The following is a 5,040-nucleotide window of genomic DNA, read 5'->3' on the forward strand; positions in this document are numbered from 1 at the left end:
TTAGGGGAGAGGATGGAAGACCAGGTGGTGCTGGATACCTAAATTATAAAGACTTATTTTTCATTAAGCATGACTTTTATTTGCTTCTAACTTTAGGAAGTAGCAGTGATGGAGATGAAACACACAGCAGGATATGTTCAGTCTCGTGTGCAAGGCCAGGTGTGCTGCTGAGTCACTGCTGAGCTTGGGCTGACCTGTGGAAGGGAGACAGGAAAACTGGGATCACTTTGGAGAAGTTAATTCAGAGCTAGAGCAGCCTGCACACACCATGCCCAAAGTGTCACTGATGGCAGGAGGAACCACAGGATACCAGGACAGACTGTGGGCACTCAAATGTGGGAGTGCAATCCACAGAACATTTATCACTTGAGGCTCCTAAAGGGCCATAAATACATAATTTTTGTCACTGTAATTACCCAGCTATCTGGAGTTTTGTTGCTGCAACTCAGAAATGTTGTCATCTCAGCAGGACTGTGCAGGTTTGCATCTATGTCATGTACATGCCTGTTGGGATCTGCAAATTAGGTCTTTCTGTGCTTAAGTTCCCTCAGCAGTCTCAGTTTTTCCTTGGGTATGAAGCACAGGGGAGGATGCTTTGCACAGATTTTCTCTCATGACCCAGGAGCTCAGACACCTCTTTCAGAGCAGGAGATGGGACACATCACTTCCCTTCCCAAAACTGCTGCAGCACAGGAGGAAGTCTAAAGGAGAGAGAGAGAGAGATTGCATGATTGTGCAGCTCTGATAAAAGCTCAGACCTTGCACAAAGGCTTGGGATTTCCAATCTCTGTACAGGCACCACATCTGCATTTTGCATTATTTTCAGTAAGTCAGTAAGTTCTGCACGTTTTATGCCTCAGCAGCAGAAGAGATGTCTGATCTCCCACAATACAAGCCACCCTCACAGGATAAATGCACTACATTTCTGTGGCACACACTGTCAGATGCTCTCTCAGTGCTAGGATAAAGCAGAGTTCGTGGAAAACAGAACTGATGACAAGTATCATTACATCCAAGCAACTTTTTTCCCCCTGAGATGTCCTTCCTGAAGCCACAGAGAAGGACATTCAATAAATACACGTGTCACCATTACTTACATCAGTAATCTAGCAGACAAGACTGTGGGATTGACATGATGGCCACAGGGGCTGAATTTAGGTCACCTAGGAAATGAATTAAAAGCTTCTCCTTATCTCAGTGCCTCATCTCCTCCTCACTCACACCCTTGTTGGGCACAAAGATGATTAAAACTAACCCACTGATTGCCAAGTGACTTCTAAACACCACAGCTCCTTAATCAGGGTACCAGACCACATTAAACTGGTGCAGCCACAACAGCAAAGCTCCAGATTGTGTTTGTCCACGTGTAGTTACAGCTACAGATCTCAGTGATCAAGATTTGTGTGTGAGCTTATCTTAAAAAAAAAACCCAAACAAACAACAAAAAAATCCCCCAATAAAACCTCACAAAACAACAACAAAACCATACAGAAAACAACTAACAAATAAAAACCAACAAACATTAAAACCAAACAAAAACTCTAACAACAACAACAACAACAAAAAAAGAAGAATCCACACATGAAAGATTTGGACATAGGCTTGCATCAGATCAAATGTCTGGTGACACCTCTGCTCCTTATTTCATCTCCAGTTTTATAGAGTGAGCTGTGCAGCAGAGATGGCTTTGGGCTGAACCACACACTGCAAGCACAGACTAACACCTAGAAGGGCCAGTTGAGCCCTCTGCTAGGAAAAACAGCTCCCTTGTTCCCATTTTTAAGTGATTTATGGTTTTATAAAGCACACTAAATGCCCTCAGTGCCCAGATTTGCATGCACTCATTAGTGATGTCCAAACTGCAGCCAACACAAAGGTACATTCTCACCTGAAATCAAAGCATGTTTGAGTCTTCTTGAGGTTGAAGAACAGCAGATGGAGGTGTTTTCTGGGTGTCTGGGAAGTATTTTTGCTGGACAAGGTGGATAAAACCTGAGCCTGGCAGCTAAAGGAGCCCAGATCCTTCATCACTCAACTCTCAGGTGTGGAAGGGACACTAATGTGCTGGGGTTGGGGTTGCAGTGCTGATAAGAGAGGTCTGGAGTTTTAATCAGGAGCATTTCTTGTCTTTGGTTCTGCTTGGGTTCCTAGGAACTGACCCTGTACACTCAATATGTAAATTAATACTGTGCCAGCAATCTCCTGGGCTTTCTTTCCTCTGTCAACTTTGCAAAATTCCAAAGTTTTGGCTAATGATTCTGATGAAAACCAGGAGCAACGTGCTTTGCTGCTGCCTCAGAAACAAAGTGTGACCCCTGTGTGAAACCTCCTGCTCTTCACAGGGCTGGTGGGGTCCCAGCAGCCCATCTCTGGGGGCTGGCCAGCTTAAACCACTGAGGCTTGGCAGAGATTAAAATTCCTGTACAATGGTTTGTATTTGTTCTGATATATTTGGATAAGATTAAATTAGAGGAAAGGGAACTTTCCTTTTTAGGAAAGCCTCTTGTATTTTGGGGGTTTTGTCCTTGAAGAGCTTTTTGAAAGGTTGCCAAAAGAGGCAGCAGCATGTAGGTGTGTAGCCAGAGTATAAAGCAGCATCCTGTGGGGAAACAGGAGGGTGGCATGTCCTGCCCAAAGCCATCTGCCTGCAGAGGGAGAGGCTGCATGAGAGAAGCCAGTGGGCAGCGAAGAGTTTGTGTTTGTGTGGGGGGAGGCAGGAGCAGGTGCTGGGCAGCCACAGATGCCAGGAAGGGCAGTGGGTGAAGTCAAGCAGGAGGAAGAAGAGGCTCCTGGGGGTAATAGTCAGGACATGCATGCAGATGACACCCAAACAGATGATCTCTCCCCATTCAGAGAGATGTTTTAGAGTCTATTAGACCATGGATTAAGACAACCAATTTAGCCATGCCTCATGTTGTACTTCAGCCTGTTCCATAATCACCGCAAGACAGAATTTGGCTTTAATCATTTCTCATCCCAGGGACAAAGCCTGTTTTCACCCAGTGTGCCAAGACATTCTATGAGATTAAAATTATGTCTCTTGCAAGATTGTCCAGATCCTGCCTTCAAGGGTCTCTTTCTAATTGTTTTCAGAGGCTGCCAGCCTTGCAGGGATGCAGCGCTAACTTCAGAAGATGTGGGGTGGAAAAGCCTTTTTAAAATGATTTTTTAAATCAGAGGAAGAGAGGAGGCTCTTTAATTCCATACAGAAGATCTCTCCTTCCTGCCAAGCAACAGTGGGAGCACAGGCCTTGGAGTTCATGGTTGGAGAATGCCATCATTTGACATGCAAACACTGCCAGGAGGCAAAAGGAGGAGAGGCCAACCTAGGCTGAGACTCTGTGACTGACCTTCCAGGAGAAAATCCCAGTTTGCAGAGCTCTTCTTCAAGGACCTGGCTCCACAGACATTCATTGCATTCACCTGGGCAGTCAGAAAACAATAACAGAGGTATCAAGGTTGAAAAGTTTGGACTTAAGATTATAAGGTTGGGAAAGAAAAAAGGGGCTATAGCCACCCAACAATAACCCAAAAACCCCTCATTGGGAATGGTGCTTGGATTTTGGAAGAATGTGTAAAACTTTGATTTTTCAGTCTCACTGTTTAATTAGGACACTTAAAAATGCAGAGGAGGAAAATGACAACAACAATAAGTCCAAACACACCCTGCCCTGGGACAAATCTGTTGCCTGGCATTGAAAAAGCCCCCCAGTGATAGAATGTGCTGTGGTAATTCCTGTGTGTGACATTACAGTGATTGGCTTTAATGCACTCACCATAAATTACTCTGAGTCAAACAAAGCACTCTGAGGAGACAGACAGACAGAAAGGAATATTCAAGGTTCTTGATTATTTATCAGTTGGCTGAAACATTCAGAGACCAAGGAGACCATTACATATCCTACCCAATGAATCACCTCCCAGCAAAGGATTTTACATTCATATTAAAGTTTCCTCTAAGGGCTGGAGGGAAAGGATGTGCAAACAGCTTGACTTCACCAAGGCAGCATTAAGATGGCAAAAAGTGGCCAAAAGCTATTGAAGCCAGAATAAACTGCTGATTTCAGATAAGGTCTGTGTGACACAAAGAGGTTTCAGCAATGTGGACAGTGAACTTGAATCCCTGGAAGCCACACCAAGGATGCTTTGTTAGAGGGAAGTTATCAGGCTAAATACATTTCCAATTTCACTGCTACCATATTTAATTGAAATTAAGGACAGTTAAACCACATAATTTATTCCTCCCTCCTTGCCCTGTGCTTTTTTCAAGATATTTCATGCAGCCACCTAAGCAGCTTAAAGTCTTTGCCTTCCATGAGTTCACATTTTGGCTCTCCCACGCCTCACAAATTCTGCACCATGAAAATACCACACTGGAGAACAGCTGAACAGGACTTTGTCTCAGATGACATTTTAAACCATTCAGGAAACACTGATCACAAGGAGATATTTTCCAGTAGTTTTTTATATAAATAACATTTAGGTTTCTGCCACAAGTCACTTGTATTCCTCCATTAGTGGATAACAACTGCAAAGTGCAGAGATTAACTTGTGAGTACAGTGTGATGGGAAGAACCAGGCTGGGAGCAACAGAGAGCAAACAGGAGACAAAGTACTCACCCAATGTTTCTAAGAAACCAACATGAAAGGCTTGTAAACTGCTATAATACTTCCTTTTCTCTATCATACTTACATTCCCTTTGCATTACAAATTCTTCACTGAAGAGCACTGTAGACTTGGTGCTGGCTTTTTACAAAGCCAGTTTAAAAACATTTCATCAAGGTGGAAAAAAACTTTAAAAAACCCCTAAGGCCCTGCCTGTGATGGCACCCTTCTCACTGATGCAGCCTCTCCCACTGGATTCAGTCTGTTCTTGATAACAACATATGCAATAATTTCTGCATGAGCCATGGGAGATAAGGACCCCCATGGTTCTGAATTGCCATCGTGCTGGACTGCATGTAAGTGATAACTTAGCATTTTGGGATAGAAAATACTGAGTATTTTACTCTCTTGTAACCTCCTCTTCATCTTAAGCT

The 5,040-nt window shown here is 43.7% G+C and overlaps 1 long non-coding RNA gene across 1 annotated transcript; it reads right to left on the minus strand.

Annotated features, from left to right (window-relative positions):
* Positions 1-422: 422 nt before the first annotated feature.
* LOC127059152 (uncharacterized) lies at positions 423-4,829 on the minus strand. Its single transcript, XR_007776636.1, has 3 exons — positions 4,694-4,829; positions 3,351-3,423; positions 423-701 (listed from the first exon to the last, which is right to left on the minus strand). It is a non-coding gene; the product is annotated as an uncharacterized LOC127059152 (long non-coding RNA).
* Between the last annotated feature and the right edge of the window lie 211 nt (positions 4,830-5,040).

Source organism: Serinus canaria, chromosome 1A, assembly GCF_022539315.1.
Source record: "Serinus canaria isolate serCan28SL12 chromosome 1A, serCan2020, whole genome shotgun sequence".
Lineage (NCBI taxonomy): Eukaryota > Metazoa > Chordata > Aves > Passeriformes > Fringillidae > Serinus > Serinus canaria.